Source organism: Brachyistius frenatus, unplaced genomic scaffold, assembly GCF_029030835.1.
Source record: "Brachyistius frenatus isolate BFR_SWC_R1_liver_20210118 unplaced genomic scaffold, ASM2903083v1 Contig_19, whole genome shotgun sequence".
Taxonomy (NCBI): Eukaryota; Metazoa; Chordata; class Actinopteri; family Embiotocidae; genus Brachyistius; species Brachyistius frenatus.
The window spans coordinates 5,499,290-5,517,546 of NW_027210618.1; the positions used below are offsets into that span (position 1 = coordinate 5,499,290).

Sequence of the window (18,257 nt, forward strand, 5' to 3'; positions counted from 1 at the left end):
TTTGAGTCTCTTAATATTTTTCAGATGCATTAAATTTGGCTTACTGCATGTGCACCCTTGAGAACTTCAAAGGGTAGAGTCTATTGTCTGACCCGAGTCATAACGTAATGTAAAGTTCCATTTAAATATCATACAATTAGTCCATTCAAACATGACCTCTCATGCTAGCTCAATGCCATGGAACATTTCAACATGATCACTCTGTAAACACAAAATGAATTTCATAAACATTGGAGCAGCATGTTTTCAGGCTGTTAAATTATTTAGATGTTGGGCCAATGTTTACCATTTTGCATCATTACAGTAATTGCCTAGAAGTCACGAATGTGGTGATCGTCTTGAAGCGAATACTTTGCAAGCTTTTAGAGGCAAATGAAATTCACTTGCCATCAAAGAGCATCTCATCATCAAAGATGTTGTGTATTGAAAGAGAGATGAGTGTCCTGATTAAAAATGTAAGGGTCAGGCGGTAGAATAGAGTAGTAGAGTCAGTGTTTGTGTTACTGTCTGTACCTCTTAAGTACCGCTGAACAACTGGGCTGTTTGAAAAACAGATGACACACACAATAACCCGTGCATACCTATACTATTATGACACTTTTCAGTCGGATTACTTTAATGTATGTCTGAATTCTCTCTCCTCCATTTATTCATGATTGTTAATATTGTGAATGCAGACATTAACAGTAAGTCCTCTGAGCCTTGAAAATTAATCATTTATGAAAGGATCAACAAAGTACCAGTTGTGTTGAAGAAAGCATGAAAGAGTAACAAAACCAAGTTAATGTTGCTGAAGTTTCTCTTGACTTTTTGACATTATGGGTCTTTTTTAACTCAAGTCATTAAAGTAACAGAACCACAAACTTTTTCTACTTAGCAAGATGTGAAAATAAAATGAGGAGAGGGTGAACCGTAGAAGAAAGGAGCGAAATATTTCATTATTTGCAGATTGAAGTTGATCTTCACTTTTCCTTCCTGTGGGAACGTCAACAAAAACTTTTTCGGAGATTTCTGGATAAAGGATCGTAAGGCACAAATCAGAAGTGATTCAAACATCAGCAGGTTGTGGTTTATACACAGTCTGGGCTTTCCCGTATAAAGGATAAAACTGACGAGAGTCTATATTTTTTTTTTTACTGTAAACAAATCTCATGAAAAGACCAAAACCAAGAGTGAATTATTTTCTCAGTTCTGTCTGACCTCTCGAGGCCATGGTTACTTTGAATGAATATTCACTTTTTAAAAAGGGCTAAAAATTCCTTAAAATAGCCGAGCTGTGTTGAATTTACTGGGGACTTTTTTTTTTCGGAAGTTTGTTGCTATAGAGAGTTAGATAGTCTCAATAATTAGATTTTTTTTTTTTTTTTTTTTTTTTTTACTAGTTTTCAATAAGATACAAAACAAAAGTATAGAAAGTTTACATGTGTGTTTTTAACAATAGGTTTTGAGGGGGTGGTTGGGAGCAGATCACAGTTTCTATGAGCATAATGAGGAAATGTATCTGACATATTTTTAACTGTTTTGTTGGTTCCTAAATATAGAACTTAAACAGTTGGATATAAATGTTGTATCCAAACACAGGGTTGCAGTTGGACATGTCTAGTATGGACTTTTTTCCAACCAATGTTTTGGCATTATTTTTTTTATTTTTTTTAAAGTGATGTTTAGTTATATCTCTGCTTTTTATCTATTTGTTTTATTTATCTGTTTCTGGCAAGGAGATTATGTTTACGGTTGGTTTGTTTGTCAACAGGATTATGGTAAATGGTCTGTACTTGTATAGCGCTTTTATCACCTTTTGGTCTCAAAGCACTTTAACATGGTTTTTCCATTCACCCATTCACCCATTCATGAGACAGACCACCATATGCAAGGTGCTGCCATCAGGAGCACATTCACACACTGATGGTACACCATCAGGAGCAACTTAGGGTTCAGTGTCTTGCTCAAGGACACTTAGGCATGTGGACAGGAGGAGCTGGGGATTGAGCCACCAACCTTCTGACTGTTGTGCAACCCACTCTACCGTCTGAGCTGCAGCCTCCCACAAATCCACAGATTATGGAAAAACTACCAGCCCAACTTTTATCAAGCTTGGTGGAAGGGTGTAGCATTGGCCAAGGAAGAACCTATTAAATTTGGAGCAGATCCAGATCACGGGGGCATCCATGATTTTTTTTATTTAAATTAAAAATGCAAGAAAAAGCCGTTTGGCCTACTAAATGCCATATATCTTCAAATCCAGTAGATGGGAGTAAATTTCAATAGTGACAAAACATAGGCTATTCTCAAATTACAATGACTCCATATTACAATTCACATTCAGAGTTACCAGGTATACACTGGGATATACGCGTACTTGCTTAAACTTAATACAGCAGTTGTCATGGAGAGCTTGCGGACAGTGGTCTCAGGTAAAAAAATGGAACTGGTACAATCAGTTTCAGACAGTCATCAATACACCATTTTTAGAGGTAGCTACAGTACATCCAGCTGTGCAGTAAAAGTAAACAGAGGGGCACAATTCAGCGATTTCAAGTGAGTTATCCAACCCAATAAATCTTCAAACTGGGAAAGCAGAAGAAAACTAAGAGAATTCTATACTGACACAAACTTAGCAGAGATGCCAAAGGCTATGATTTGGCAAAAATGCTCACTGTAAACTATTTTTTTTTCCACACAACCTGTCCAAATGAGGACCCTGTATTGCTACCCCAACCTCATACTTGGACATTATAACATGTCTTGTGCGGATACATGTGAACAGTTCAGAAACTACATCCCTGGAGTCCTACGAACATTTCATCAACAGTGGTAAAGAATTTGTTAACAGTTACATTGACATCGCCACAGTTTTTGCATATCAGAAGATTGGCCTTCTTTAAGGTCTGCGCTCTGAGTGACCTGCTAGTTCTTATTGTTTTCCTCTGTAAAATGTCTTTCCAAACATAAATGTCATACTAATACTCGTACGAGAAGATGTGCACGTGGTCAATATTGTGCAAAAAAAAAAAAAAAAAACTCAGCAAAATGCTAAAAAAAAAAAGTTGTTTGTTTTTACCACCAACAGGATATTTTGATAGATGTGTACATCAAACCACTTCACCAACTGTCTTTATAATTTCAAATGAATTTGTCCTTCAGAGTGCCTCACTTCATACAACACAAAACACAATGTTTCCTTTCTTCCCCGGGCTTCTTTCTGTCTTTCAGAAGTTTTTGAAAGGAGAAAATTCTCTTTTATTACAAGGCAAACAGTTGTTGGTGTCCTTTATCAAATAGCTCTTTAGAGAGGGAAAGAGAGAGAGAGCTATGCAGACATTTAACCTTTTTATATAGTCTTACAATTGGGGCTCTCAAGGCCTTTCATTTGTGAAGTTCCTGTGGAAAAATCAGGGAGCTTGGACTCATTTCACCACCGGTACAGTATATTTATATTTCAGCTCCAATCAAAGCTAGCCAATATGCCATCCCTATGTATTTTCCCCTCTGAGCCCTGCCTCCCCACTATAATTTCCACCGACATTTTGTGTGCAAATGCAGTAATAGACACATTTATCACATCAAAAGAGATTCAATTTTCTTTTCAATCATCCACCGGTATGAATAGCGCCACATCCTTTGCGGCCAACAATGAGGGGCCATTACCGTGAGCCAAAGGATGGCTTCGCCTTCTCTATGCATTCAAGGGGGAAAGTGTGTCAAACTGTTTTCCGACGCCAACATTTGTTCTAGGCAAATGGAGACAGCTTTCAGACAGGTTAGTATCCAATTTTATTGTCAGACAAATGTCATTTTTGTTTGGGGCTGTGGTAATGATTGGGCTCAGGCACCGGTGTTCTTCAGCAGTAAAGCCGGCAGTTAGTCCATTTAATACTCTAACTCTCATGTCAGTAGCAGATTGCCAAGTCCAGACATGACACCCGCTGTCTCTTCATTATGTGAAGAGGGGGACATGCAGGATTGAGGCCTCAGCCCTCAGTGAGAGGGGGATGGTGGGCTAATTGCCTGAGACATTGTTGATCTACATGGGCAAAGAAAATACTTTGCAACTGCAATTAATTGTCCCCTCGCTGTCAGATCAGAGATGTGGATGGGACACTTTCTGTCAGATTTTCTTTGCAGTGACATGTGCATTACGTCTTGGAGTAGCTGCAGGAGCGTTGTACTTGCAGTCACCGTATGTCATTTAGCTGATGTTTACTGCTGCACTTTGGGACTGCTCTAAATTGTGCCTCAGTTTTGTCCAGTTAAAAATCACCACTTTGCTGTAAAATACTCAAGCTTATTTCCAGTTTGGGAATTTTGCTCAGAATCACTGATGCATCATAGTTTACATTTTGAAAACTGAGCTTTGGTTTACTGACATCATCCTAATACATTAATAAAATACAACATGCATGTATTGTATATCTGACTTTCTCAGGTGTAAAATAATAAAGTGCTGAACTTATTTTCATCAATCTTGTTTGCATGACATCTGACTCTTCACTAATAGAAACAGACATTCGACAATTTGAAGTTAGGAAAATAGGAAATCAGAGGACCTATAGGGAATTAGATAATACGTGTATCTCAATGATGAATTAAATCTATGGATTTATGGTGATTAGTAATTCAATCATCTTATTATTTTACAAATTATAGCTTGACTAATTCTGGATTTTGGGGGTCAATACTGATAATAGGCAGTCAATAAATACATTTTAATATCAATATATTTGCCAATATTCTTTATATACATTGTGTAATAAAACAATTTTTTTTCAATGAAAGCTCAAACATGGTTCTGAAACACGTTTGACACGTGTCACAAAGATGTGTAATTGAGGCCGAATATTGGCATTAGTGCACTGAACTTTGTCCAAAAAAAATATCTATTTCTAATGTATCCCCGGAATCTTTTTTCTGCATAATGTTTTGTAAAAAAAAAAAAAACACGCTGAGTTTATACTCTGGATTGTTTTTTTCATCCACACAAAACAATGACATTGAGACCATGCATTGTTTTGCTTTTGTATTAGTAAAATTAATAAATAGTATTACATGATGTGTTTAAAGGATTTAGATAAGCAACTGCTTCCAAAGAATTACTCTTGGCTTAATAAACAAAGAATCAGAGGGTCAAACCGTTGCCAGTGTCAACACCAACACACCCTTTTTTTTTCTACAGAAAACTTCTCTGCAGTGTTTTCTGTCATCTCCTGCCACAGTTTATACGCGCTCCTTTGCTGCCAAACCAACTGAGCCGCAGCTGATGAGGTAATCCATGTCGCCAGCACAGGACGGGCCCTGAAAGCTCTGCTTAATCTGATATCATTGGCAGAGATGCTTAATCAGCTCCGTTTCTTGCCACACTCTTTTGGGGTGTTCACCATCCAACAATACTGTCTTGTTGCAGCCTTAGTGGATTGTTAAAGCTGCTCGTAAAGCGGAAACGTTCTCAGTTTATACGTTTTAAGTCCATAGAGAGTTTGCGCCTGTGATTTCGTTTGCAAGGAGCAGCGCGGTGGTTAGTTTATAGTGCATGGCATAACGCTGAAAGCAATCTAGAAATGAAGAATGAGCCACAAAACCACGTCAGCACACGAGGCAGAGGTAGCCCATTTACTTTAATGTTAAGTAGAGTGTGTTCTAGTTGTGGTTTGGCTACTGAATTATGTTGGAAGTGGAGGAAATGAACAATCACTCTTCAAACTGGAAAAAAAAAAAACAATAACAACACCGAAAATAATAAATAATGCTGTCTACGAATGCACAATTTGTGTCACAACCCAAAATGAGCAACAGCAGCTGTGGATGATAGTTAAGATACAGTATCATTCAAGTATCCGGACACACATGGTCACATTCTGTCTTTCTCCATTAAATATGTATTGCATGGGCATGGCCCTCTGACCTTGGCTTGGGGGAGAGCTCACATCATTCCATCTTGAAATAAAAAGAGAGACTGCCAGCAATTATAGCATGTTAATTAAGTATTCACTTTCATCTGCTAGAAAATCACACAGATCTTCACTCAATGCTGCTCTTGGGTCTCTTTTGATAGGGATGTGAGGGGGCGCTGTACTGTATTTGAAAAACATCTGTGAAGTGCCCTGTCTTGTTAATATCTACATGTTCTTACCTGTTTTGGTAACGAGTGCTGCTCTTTAATCCTTAATAGATCGAGAGGGAAAATATACGTATATGATAAGCTTGAAGGGAGCGATTAATAGTTGAAATAATTAAAAGAATGAGGACAGTCATTGGCCGGTAGTCAGAATATTGTCATCTTATTTTAAACACAAATAAAATAACAGTGACTTGGAAAAGACATTCGAACACGCACAATGTCTCTGACACAGAAGGGCAGACCAGTGTTGTTGTAATTTCCCCTGTCAGGTTGTGTGAGCAGGGGTGGAGGGGTTTAGACAAACACTCTGCCCCCTCCATAAAACTCCCCATCCCTCCCCCCCTGTCTCTGTCTTAGAGGAACGATTTACACACGGTAAAGTCACTACCCGGTTAGATCAGAGGGCACCAGCACAGCAGAGGAGGCTCTGTCAAGCAGCTGAGGTCAACAACAATAATTTTTCTGTTACTGCAGTAAATTAAATTAAGTCATGTGTATACAGACAGAGGGGAAAAAAAAAACTGAAAAAGAAAGTCAAATTGACCAAATAAAACATGTTGGCCACCAGGTTGAAATGCTTTTTGGGTCATGATAGGTGACAGCAGAAAACGTGAGAGACAGAGATAAGAAGACTTCTCGCTTCATGATTTCTTACCTACGCCAACCAGTCAAGTTGCATTTTGCAAGCTGCATGCATGTCTTTCCAGACTCTTTCCTCTCACTCTTTCATTCTCTATACACTCATATCTCACCATCCAAAAACATGCACCTCAGGTCAGGTTACCTGGCGCCGCGCTAGTGGCAGCCTATTGCAGCAGCTCCCCCCTGAGAGCCCCCCTGCTGTAGCAAAGAAATTTCCCCTCGGGGATTAATAAAGTGAAATAAAATTTAAAAAATAAAAAATAAAAAATAAAATAAAAATGACATCTCATTTACTTCATGCTTTCTCTCTCCCATAGGTTTTGCTTGTTGTATGTTGCCTCTCCGTACAGTTCCGGCCATGGAGCTGCACGTCTCTGCTCTGTGATTGTCGGTCCCACCAGCAGTTCATGTCTTGTATCTCTATGCTGTCCTTTTCTCTCTCTGCTCTCCGCTCATCACAACCGGTCGAGGCACCTCTGAGCCTGGTTCTGTCGGAGGTTTCTTCCTATTAAGAGAGAGTTTTCCCTTCCCTCTGTTGGAGCTTTTTCTCCCCTAAAGAGGAGTTTTTCCCTCCTAGCTTAAGTGGGAATTGTTGAATTGTTTGTTTTTTCTGTATAATGCTGTTCTAAGTAAGGTCTGTTGTGAGGACTTTAATGTGTTAAGTGCCATGAAATAACCTGTGTTGTGATTTTGCGCTGCAAATAAAATTGAATTGAATTGAACTGACTGAAGAATTCCTGTATTTGTTCACATGCTTGCCCAATAAATTGAATTCTGGGAGATCTGGGAGAGTTGTAGCCATGACAGCTGACACTGCTTCATGGTTAGTGCCAGATTCGGTCGGCTAGCAGGCCTGGCCAACCCGCGGCTCCCGAGCCGCATGCGGCTCTTTGCCTGGTTTCATGTGGCTCTTACGTTCATATCGAAGTTTGTGTTTGTGTTTTGTTTTGTTTTTTCTTTTAAAATCTTTTTATTGATTTTGCAAATACTTTAGACAAAGAGGTCGGACAGGATTACCCCTCCAAAAAAATTGGGATATACAGAACAGTACATTCAGTACATTCAGTTGTAAGTCTCTTGGAGGTCGTGTTTGTGGGTTTTTTTTAATGTGCGTGTTCGCTTCGCTTGAGTTCAATACGGTATTTTTGTCAAACGCGCATGTACGTGAGATGAAAATACCGCAAAGTTTCCCAGTAGGGGCAAAATCATCTGAGTAAACAATTTGTGTCCAGCTCGCTCTCAAAATGGCAGGAAAAAATGCACAGCAAAATGAAAAGATGAAGATGAACACAGGACGTTTTTAACAGAGTGGGAGAGTTTCTATTTTTTTGTTGAACGTCATGGCGAGCCATTCTGCCTGATATGTCAGGCGTCATTAGCGCATTTCAAAGCTTCAAATCTTCAGCGCCACTACAGCTCACTCCATGCTAACATCGACCAGGGATTTCCAAAAGTGGACTGAACTTCGCAAGCACAAGTTGGTCACTTTAAAAAGTCAGGCAGAAAAGCAGATACAGTTTTTCCAAAAATGTGCAAAGCACTCAGAGACCGTAACGCTTGCATCGTATCAACTGGCTTGGAACATTGCACGGGCTAAAAAGCCATTTAATGCGGAGACGGACTGTTTGAAAGCCCCGCTAGTCACAGATGAGGCCGCGGCTGAGTTGGAGATGATCGATCTTTGTGAGGAGGACCAACTGAAACCTGCTTTAAGGGAAGGGACCATTGAGTTCTGGAAAAGTGTTCCAATGGAAAAATACCCCAATGTCAAACGGGCTGCGCTTAAGATACTGTCAATGTTTGGGTCAACATACGTCTGCGAGTCGGTGTTTTCTACCCTGAAACACGTGAAATCAAAGCATCGATCTGTTCTGACTGACACCCGTGTGAAAGAATTGCTTCGAGTGGCAACAACAGAATACAAGCCAGATTTGAAGAGGATTGTTCAAGGCAAGGAATGACAGAAGTCGCACTAAGCAACATATATATGACCTTTATTTAACCAGGTAAAATCAATTGAGAACCAATTCTCATTTACAATGATGACCTGCACATGCACAGTAAAAGAAAAACGCTATTGTAAATGATGATATTTTAGTTTGTGGACTTGGTTGAACTGAGAGTTTGTGTGTGTGAGACAGTGCACACAATGTTCATTGTTGAAGATGACTGGCCTGTGGTCTGAGTACTGTAGGAGTCCATTTCTGTCATTATCATGTTGGTGTGTGACATTGAGGTCTGTGTGTGTGTGTGTGTGTGTGTGTGTGTGTGTGTGTGTGTGTGTGTGTGTGTGTGTGTGTGTGTGTGTGTGTGTGTGTGTGTGTGTGTGTGTGTGTGTGTGTGTGTGTGTGTGTGTGTGGAAGGGATGGGGTGATGTTCATGTGTATTTTTCCATTGGCACACTTTTCCAGAACTCAATGGTCCCTTCCCTTAAAGCAGGTTTCAGTTGGTCCTCCTCACCACTCGACATAATGTCACTAATTTAGTATCTGACCAAATGTTAAATATGATCACAATCTCTCCCCTTGTTCCCCAGTCATGGTGTTGAATAAAGATAAGAAAAGTGTTGACCTTTCACCTTTTGGATATAAAATGTCATCATTTCATCCTATTAAACTATTTATTTTTTTTTAAATGTTGTCATTGGACTGCTTAAGGCACACTCATGACAACAGGTTCTCATTTTAACATCTGTTTAACATTGACTTACTGATGAAATCCAAACAATATAAGGGCAAGTTTGAGTCATTTCTTTCAGAACTTAATATAGAGACACATTCATTCATTATTCAGTAGTACAGCATTCACAACCTCACACACAGCAGCTCTATTTCTCTTGTGTGAGTGAAAAATACCTGTACACTCACACTCACACTAACACACACACACACACACACACACACACACACACACACACACACACACACACACACACACACACACACACACACACACACACACACACACACACACACACACACACACACACACGTAATTTCGACTCCAAGAGGGCAAGCTCAATCAGACATAATTATTAATGTTTAACCAGGGGAGTCATTTTAGGACAAAGGTAGTTACATACCGTACAGAAAATATTACATTTAATGCTTGCGGAACAGTTGAGGGAAATTTACTTTTTTATTATTATCATTATTACTTTTACTTTTTACTATTTTCATATAAATACATTTATAATCGTAAAATGTGGAAATGGAAATATATTGTTTTGACATACTGTGTTTGAATTGATCTTTGAATTCAAAGAACATCAAACACAAAAAACATTTTAATACTAATACAAATCAAATGACTGGATGAGGAGAAAAAAAATAAGATAAATCACTCAAAAAAACACAAAGGCCCCTTTTTTTAAATGGTATTTGTTCACAACCAGCGCAGTTTGAGAAAAAAAAGAGCATCACACAATATGCCACTCAATATATATATACTGTACCCTGGAGACCAGAAATTGCTTCTGCCAATCCAAAGCAGTGTCAAACATAATCAGCCTTGTTGGACATATAAAACCTACAGGCGATGGATGCTGAGGCTGTTACATGATATACTCGGTTATAACTGTGGACACAGACAGTTAACACACGTGGCCCAGCGGTTTGCTGCTGTCTGCAGTTACGGGCAACGCTACAGAAAAAACAAATACAATTCTGCTGCCTACTCGTCTGCAGGGGAAACAGTCTCTCCACAAATCCTCAGAGATGCTGGATGGACAGAGAGGAAAGAGGAGTCTGAGTGTATGTGGGGGAGGGTGGTGGGGTGGAACAGAAGCCCTAAATGGAGAATGCATGCTGTGGTGGCCTGTTAATCGGGAAGGGGGCTCTGAGGACCAGAGTGAGGAAAGTCTATGTATGCGTCTGTGTGTGTGTGTGTGTGTGTGTGTGTGTGTGTGTGTGTGTGTGTGTGTGTGTGTGTGTGTGTGTGTGTGTGTGTGTGTGTGTGTGTGTGTGTGTGTACTTGTATTACTCATGTTATGGGGACACAAATCTGTTTACAGTCATATTGGGACATTGGATTTAATTTCATATGGGGGAAAAGAAGTACATCAAAAACTTGTTTATCATTCAATTTTAGGGTGAAGACTTGATTAAAGATTAGAGTGAGGCAAGTAAAAGTTCAAGTTTGTGTCAGGATTTTTGGGGATTTTTAAATCAGACAATGAAAAAATGGTTGATTTAAATGATCTAAATTGATTTTGTGTGTGTGTGTGTGTGTGTGTGTGTGTGTGTGTGTGTGTGTGTGTGTGTGTGTGTGTGTGTGTGTGCGTGTGTGCGTGTGCGTGTGCGTGCGTGCGCGTGTGTGTGTGTGTGCGTGTGCGTGTGTGCGCTTGTCGTGTAATAGAAAGCGAAAAAGCAATATGTCTAATTGTTGTCATGCGTGTTTATACATCTGCTGCTAAAAGTAGATCATCTCTAGAAAAGAAAAAGAAAACAGTTCAGATCGTCAACGGATAACAGAACACAAAATCTGTATCTCACTACAAACTAGCAATCATGTTAACCACCTATGTTGGGTCAAATCTGGGTTCGGGTGGGTTCTGTGCTGAGATTTATTTGCTAAAAGCTAGCTTGAGGCTACAATCCCCGAGTGACTAGAAAACAGGGAAGGGTCATTGCTGAGCAGTGGGATTCACGCAAGCCACAATAACAAGCAGTTAGTTACCCAACTTTTAACTATGTTACACTATTCTTATGAACCCGTCATATTTTAAGTTTCAAGATCACGCAAATGTCTAATGTACAGTGTGTAACCGTTGACTAAGTTCAAAATACAGCCTGAGGGCTAGGAGTCTAAACTTAGCTTTATTGATTACGAGACAGATTACCTGTTTATGTGATGATGATGATGAACTAATGTGCAACTGTACAGAAAAATCCCATCATTCATCTAAGGCGCTGACAACTGAGGGAAACTGGAATGCATCAGGCAGTAATTGTAGTTCTTAGAAGTAATATTATGAGAAAAATTAACCCCAGCCCTGCTAGATTATGAGTTGTTTTTTTGATTTCTTTTAAAGAATATGTTGCTGAATTAAACTCAGTTGGTTTACTTCACTCATCTTCCTGACATTATAGTGGGTTATACTGACTGCGGCCAAATGGCAACCCACTGTGACATCACCTGATTGTTGTGATCTGACATTTTGAAGCCTTGAGTTTGGCCTTTTGGCTGTTGCCATCTTGATTATTTTTTTTGGAGCCAGATGTGACCACATTTGGGCAAGAGTTTTGAGATGGGGAGGAACGAGGGGTCGATTGTACTCAGAACATGACCACCTATACCAGCAACCTGATGGCACCCCAGGCATGTCAATCAAACCAGGCAAGCCCCCAAACAGACCTCTCTTTAGAATCCAATATCTAAAAAATGCTGTAATTATTTTCATAAGGACTGATCAAAAGGATTGAATTTAGCAAATAATAACTTGAATAAAAAAATGTATTGAATTTGTATTGCATATTAAAACAAGGAGGTTTTTTTTGGAGCCAGCCCATGGTGGCCCTCAGTAGTGTTGCACAGCAACGCATTTCCGTGTTGGTTCCCCTTTTCATCATCGCAGTCTACGGACAGTTTTTATTTGCAGTCTATGGTCGGAACAAAACAAAAAATCACTGGTTCGATTTGCATTTATGTTGCAATCTTTTTTCAGACCTTATTGGAGGACACGTGATTAGACAACCAAATTAAGTTACATTGGGTATTTGTTTTTGTTATGAGGACAAATTTAATTGTTGGACATTCAAGAGTTATAGTTTTACTTTTGAGAAAATTTTGTCAAACTGCTGTTTCGTATTTATAACATAAATAACGACACAAATTTGTTTTCTCAGCAGAGGTTTTAAGTTATTTTTACAGTTTAAGTTAATGATTGGTGTTACATAGTCATGAGGTTTAGAGCCCAGAATCAATCATGTCATGGAGGGTTCTCTTACGTTTGGAGGTACACACATCATGTGCTCATATATGTTTACACAAGATGTTCAGGGCAGTCGCTCTTTGCTGGATTTCCTCCGGTCTCTGAAGACCAGCAGTGTCTCTCTCTCGCTGTCTCATACACACATACACACACATACACACACACACTAATAGGCAAAAAATACAGACTTAATGAAAACACCCTTTGAAACTACTGTGGCTGCTAAAATTTTAATCACCACGTTTCATTAATTCATTCCTTTTTTCACAAGCACACGGGTCTATATCCAATGAGCTACTGTACACCACGCTCAAGAGGTATTTTAGTGAAAGAAAAAGATTCAAAATGTTAATTTTCTTTGACTGAAAATTAATCACCTTTGTTTACCTTTTACTTTACAGCTTGAATATGCTGAAAATTTGATCAAGGCCACGGTTCTTTGAAAAAAAAAAAAAAAAAAAGGTGCTATTTGAGGCTTGGTGCAGTGCATTAATTTGAGATTCAATTCTGACCCAGACAGAGCGACCTCCCACTGTCCTGCCTGGCACGAACAAATTGAGGTGCACTCAGGCAACAATTGAACAAATTCATGGCGGTCCACCAGGAATTTTGTTGAACACAAAAAACATTTTTTGTTTTACCTCACAGAAGAACAGAAAACAAGTGATCATCTTAGAATTCTGTTTTAAGAGTCACTAGTGACCAGCAAACACTTTGTCAAGGCATTTGGTTTTTAAAGTAATTTAAGTTTGGTTGATTTATGGCATTTTGTTGCAATATTGAAGTGTCCTGAATGAGTGACTTATTCTGCATACAAGTATGAATCTCTCTGACCTAAATCTTTAGGACTGCAATTGTTTAATCAGACTCAGTTAGAAATCTTTAAATGACAACTTAGAAGTGGAAATTGACATTGTTTACACTACGCATAAGAAAACATAATTCAGCCTGTAGTGATTTGTCTTTATTGCATGAGATTTATTTCTATACACATAGAATAAAACTGGAAAAGAGGGCTTTTTCACAAACCCTCTGACATTTTTGGACATTAAGCTTTTACCCTCCACTGACTTTGGCCAAAGGTTGTGACCACAAGTGCTGATATTAATTTATACTCTGTTGTGGTTGTATTTCAGCAATTAAAATCCCACTGGGTCTTCAACAAGGAGCCAGCTGGGGATTGGACAAGAGATATTACTCTCTTAATTGGCTGTCCAACAGTGATGACACTTAAGTCATAATTAGTATTCATACTGTGAGGTATATTTGTGCTGCAGGAGAACACTAGTGTGTGTGTGTGTGTGTGTGTGTGTGTGTGTGTGTGTGTGTGTGTGTGTGTGTGTGTGTGTGTGTGTGTGTGTGTGTGTGTGTGTGTGTGTGTGTGTGTGTGTGTGTGTGCATGCGTGTGTGTGTGGTGAATGCATGCCTCACAAACAGTTACAGGCAAACTCTACAAATGCATTGTTTTTATGTATTCTGCTAGCTGCAGACATTTTAACAGTTGATATTGACTGTTTGTGGTAAATAAACAGAGACTGTTTTTGTTGATTTAGGATTTTCTAATGAGCTCATTTAACCAAAGGAATGGTGCCAAACCAAACATAGAAAATATATTTTACTCCACACCAGTTTGTTTCACTCTGGAAAAACCATGAAAAGAATGTACAATTAAAACTGACATATGGAATGTGATTCTAGTCCATATTAAATGAATAATGACATTAATACATATGACAACAAAATAAATCGAGAGTTAGATCAGTGAGACAACAAGTAATAAATAGTAAATATATAAATGTAAATGTAAGTATTTAAATAGTGGAGTGGCCATAGAGATGAATTAATTTGCACTCATGAGATAAGTTAGAGGGAGACAGCACGGCACAACAGGTTTTCTCCTCTAAGTAGTGCACTGCATCTGCTTCAACTATCAGCTGACCGTCAGTAAAGTCAATAGCATCCTCAAAGTTAATATATTGCCAACGATATAATCAGCAAGCTCGCAATATCATTGTTAATTGCCTTTACTAACAATGATCCTTTGCATCCCTTGCATTACAGCTGTCCTTAGGTGTTGTTGGCTTGGCCACCATGGCCAGTCTGACTAATCGATGACATCAGCTATTTAGTCACCAAAAAGGCTAATACAGACAATACGGACATCAAAGATCATAGTGATAAAACACCCCGACATCTTTGTCAATAATATCAACGCCGCGAGAAAACATCTTATGCTACGATAATAGCAATCGTTTACTGACTCAATGTATTTATACTTAGCATAGTGTCTGTAATAGCCTTTTTTGTGACTTTAAATATGTTAAAAATAATCAGACTGGCTGTGGTGGCGAGGCTTCACAGCCAGTCTGACTAACAACTCGGTTAACTAAGGACAGCTGTAATACAAAGAATGCAAAGGATTAAGGTTAGTAAAAGGCAATTAACTATGATATTGAGAGTTTGTGGATTATATTGTTGACAATATGCAATTTGAGGATGCTATTGACTTTACAGATGGTCAATTGAAACTGAAAGCCGGTGCAGTGCACTTCATGTAGAGAAGAGAAAGCTTGTTGTGCTGCGCTTTTCTTTATATAATGATATCATCACATATAAAATTATATCGTGCACACAATTTAATTTCTTGTGCGCAAGAGATAATTACAATGTACTCACGAAATAAGAAATTGTAGCCTTGATTTAGTATCTCGTGGCCTCAATTTAGTATTTTGTGTGCATGTTTTAATTCATTCGTGGGGACAAAATGCTATCTAAAGTTGCTACTTCTTATTAGTTTTGTGGTGGTCCATCTTAAAACAATCCCGGCATTAATAAAATTAATAAAATATGCTTCAAAAACCGTGTTTTAGGGGTATGTCTGTTTGATTGGCAGGCCTGTGTTGCTGTGTTACAGCTATCGATGGACGGGACGCAGTATCGCCAGGTTTCCAGTCAGATCCCCCGCTCGCTCCCCCCCAGCTCGCCCAAATATGGTCACTACCAGCTCCAAACCACTGGGAACTAGCAAGAGGGCACCAGCCAGAATTTCTAATATTTGTTGCTCTGTTTATTTTAAGATTTATTTTGTATTTATTTGTTTGTTTGTTTGATATGTAATAAATGTAATTTCATAGTAATAAGCTATGTCTGTCAGACATTATCAGGTGATGTCACTGTATTTAAATAGTTTTTATTCAGTTAAAAAAGGAGGTGATTAACTCTTTTGTCAACAGCTATAATGTTCACATCATATTGTTGAGACCATAATTATAAAAAAAAATGATATGGAAAAACTCTGTATTTAAGCTATTTATCAGCTGTGACCACAAGGCTCCAATGGTTGCTATCATCTTGTCATAATGTGCAAATGCTCTCGAGTCCCAAATTATGGGACATTTTCCTGTCCTTCCCATTCAGCCGAGATTGTTGGAATGTATCACCAAATCGCTTGATAAAATATCTAGCACATAGCATTCCTGGCTTCTCATGTTGAAAATAAAACCTCACAAGTTCCATTTAACGGCCGTAACACCCAATGAATACTTATGGATTTGGAGGTTGTGCCATCACTGCTCTCCCAATCAAATGCTCTGTTTTTATTCTGAAGCTGGTTCTGTCTGAAGTTAATTCCTGTTAAAAAGGACGGTTTTTCTACCTACTGTCGCCAAATATTAGCTCAAGAAGGTATTGTAGGGTTTGTCTCTGTAATACTGTGAGGTCTTGACCATTGTAAAGTTCCATGTTATAATTTTTGTTATGACTTGAAGCTAAATTAATTGAAATAAATTGAATTGAATTAATGGACTTAATGGACGCATTTATACTACGGCAAAAGTACGAAAGTAACCAATGAATTGAAAAACAAAAGAATCTGTCCAAATGTGCCTCTTAATGGGCTCCTTGAAAATAGCTTTCTTCTCCGTGTTGCTGATGGAGCCCTTGGGCCTCAGATCTCCATCTGAAGTGCAGTTCAACAATGGTCTGACAGCGGAAACAAAGGTTTACAGTTCTTTATGTGCAATCTTGAAAATATGCATCACTTTTAATCTCTTAGCAAAAAGAATTTGACTTTTAGGTTTGGCCAGATTGTTTCTTACTAATTTGAGTTTTGTAAAAGTGAAGTCTAATGTGTCAACTTCTGAAAGCAGTTTCAAAGGAAGAAATTTCAATCATTTTCAGCTCTCTGAAATGAAAAAAAAAAAAAACAGCAAGACAGAGTACTTTTCTAAGTCAAAAGCAAAACATATGACACATAAAATATTCATGTCTCATCAGAGTCAGAGAAAAGTGTCTTCTTGAATTAGAAGTCCCCAGATCCTTTTCTTACACAAAATGTCTGTGATATATGGTTTGGGTTGAGGATAACAAGAAAATGACTCTGCAGTGAAACTAATCCTTTTGAAGAGGAAAAGAATATTATTAATGATGTGCAAAACATTTCCAATAATAAAATCAGTGGTGGTGATGCTTGTTTTAGAAAAGTAAATAAAACTTATTTGCTTGATCGACTTTTCATCATTTAATGACCACCTTGAAACTTTGTTAAAATTCCTGGTGGATGAAAACAAGAGAATGGCAACAACATGCAGAAAATAATGGGAAGGGAGGAAATGTAAAGTTCAAGAGCTCAGAAACTGAAAAAACCTCAGAGCTGCAATACTTGGTCTCATGGTCATGGTCGAACCAAAACAATATCAAAGGAACGTGTGTTTTTAGGCCGTCTGTTTAGTCCTTCTCTGCGTCGATACATATTTCATTGGGGCTCAACAAAGCAAGGCAGGAGCATATTCTATCACAAAGGCCTCTGAACACAGTCCCACGTGTATGCTGGACAACACACGCGCACACACAAAGCAGCTCAATTGTCTCAATACTGGGTTGGAGTGTAACAAGCCCAGGCTCAGCATAAGTGCCCTTAGGTGAAAAAGAAGCTACAGTGAAAGCAAGAAGACCCTCAATGGACTCTCCAAGGAGAGGAAGGCTTATGGAAAAAAAAATGTTTTCATCAAAGAGATGACAATACAAAGGACAAGTTTTGCTGGATAAGCCCTCATATATTTCTTTGCTTGCTGCATTATGTCCCAATCACTTGTGAACGAAAGGTTTTGCATTAAAACTCTGCAACACTTAGGCTGTTTAACTCTTTTAATGCTATTGTGACTGAATTCTCCTTGTGAAAAGCTGACATTTTAATGGCAAGTTTCTCCAAGACTGAACTGGTATTCTGACCAACAGAGGGGGGTAGCAGAATCAACTGTGGGCCCATTTTAGTTTGATAGCTAACTTGTTAGGTAACAGTTACGTACTTGCAGGGTGCTAAATATCTTTTGGACTCATGTTAGCTGGTGAGTGTAAGTTCAGTCTTTTCGCTTTCTTTTTGGTCTCCAACTCCTGAGGAAACATCTGGCTGTATAGCTGCTAAGGCCCCGCTGAGTTCTTCACCATCTAACCGCTAACTGTGTCTGTCTGCTGTTTGATGCCAAGCAGATAGTGTATAGTGGTTTCTTGGAGCTCTTTGTTTTGGTCAAATGTGACAGAGAGTGGACAAAAGTAGTAATTGGCCAGACA

General features: G+C 38.7%; 1 protein-coding gene across 1 annotated transcript in view; it reads right to left on the minus strand.

Moving 5' to 3' along the window:
* LOC138619177 (nuclear receptor-interacting protein 3-like) overlaps positions 1-18,257 on the minus strand; it is a 260,883-nt gene that overhangs the window by 74,316 nt on the left and 168,310 nt on the right. The gene's annotated exons all lie outside the window — the stretch shown is intronic.